A 1,736-nucleotide genomic window follows, 5' to 3' on the forward strand; every position below is an offset into this window, starting at 1 on the left:
ATACATACATACATACATACATACATACATACATACATACATACATACATACATACATACATACATACATACATACATACATACATACATACATACATGCATGCATGCATGCATACATACATAAATACATACATACATACATACATACATACATACATACATACATACATACATACATACATACATACATACATACATACATACATACATACATACATACATACATACATACATACACACACACATACATACATACATGCATACATACATACATACATACATACATACATACATACATACATACATACATACATACATACATACATACATACATACATACATACATACATAAGTACATACGTACATACGTACATACGTACATACGTACATACGTACATACGTACATACGTACATACATACATACATACATACATACATACATACATACATACATACATACATACATACATACATACATACATACATACATACATACATACATACATACATACATACATACATAAATACACACATATATGCATTCATGCATTTGGTACAAAGTGAATCGGATTTAATCAAACAATGCAATTACGCAAAGCAATTATTGTAAGCTACTGAATTTTTGATAGTTTATGTCATTGTTATGAATAATGTTACTTGTAGATCAATGCGTGTATTCCCTACCGTAATAGCAGATGAATGATTGCGGGATTTTATATGACTAACCGCATACCTCTCATGTTTCAATTAATTTTGATATTTGAAAGCTCGACTGCAACTCATTTTCTGGAAAGGTAAAAGTTGAAAGGCTAAATGAATGTCGTTATATACGACTAAGAAAGACAAAAAGAGCGAGGGAACAAAGAATCCTTATTGTTCGATAGAGAGAGATAAATGGAGAGAGAGAGAGAGAGAGAGAGAGAGAGAGAGAGAGAGAGAGAGAGAGAGAGAGAGAGAGAGAGAGAGAGAGAGAGAGAGAGAGAGAGAGAGAGAGAGAGAGAGAGAGAGAGAGGAGACAGAGACAGAGAGAGGAGAAAAAGGAGAGAGAGAGAGGAGAGAGAGAGAGAGAGAGAGTGAGAGAGAGAGAGAGAGAGAGAGAGAGAGGAGAGAGAGAGAGAGGAGACAGAGAGAGATAGAGAGAGAGAGAGAGAGAGAGCAGGATAGAGAGAGAGAGAGAGAGAGAGAGAGAGAGAGCAGGATAGAGAGAGAGAGAGAGAGAGAGAGAGAGAGAGAGAGAGAGAGAGAGAAATGAGGAGAGAGAGAGAGATGAGGAGAGAGAGAGAGATGAGGAGAGAGAGAGAGAGAGAGAGGAGAGAGAGAGAGAGAGATGAGGAGAGAGAGAGAGAGAGAGAGAGAGAGAGAGAGAGGACAGAGAGAGAGAGAGAGAGAGAGAGAGAGAGAGAGAGAGAGAGAGAGAGAGAGAAGAGAGAGAGAGAGAGAGAGAAGAGAGAGAGAGAGAGAGAGAGAGAGAGAGAGAGAGAGAGAGAGAGAGAGAGAGAGAGAGAGAGAGAGAGAGAGAGAGAGAGAGAGAGAGAGAGAGAGAGAGAGAGAGAGAGAGAGAGAGAGAGAGAGAGAGAGAGAGAGAGAGAGAGAGGGACAAAGAAAGAGAAAGGGACAGAGTAAAAGAGAGAGAGAGAGACTATGGTAAAGGGAGAGGTGAAATGAGAGGAAGAGTGAAAGTGAAAGAGGAATAATTTCAAAATATAGCATAATTCTGTGGAAGCCACCAAGCTCGC

Source organism: Oratosquilla oratoria, chromosome 16 (genome assembly GCF_046742065.1).
Source record: "Oratosquilla oratoria isolate Oo_2021 chromosome 16, ASM4674206v1, whole genome shotgun sequence".
In the NCBI taxonomy this organism is placed as follows: domain Eukaryota; kingdom Metazoa; phylum Arthropoda; class Malacostraca; order Stomatopoda; family Squillidae; genus Oratosquilla; species Oratosquilla oratoria.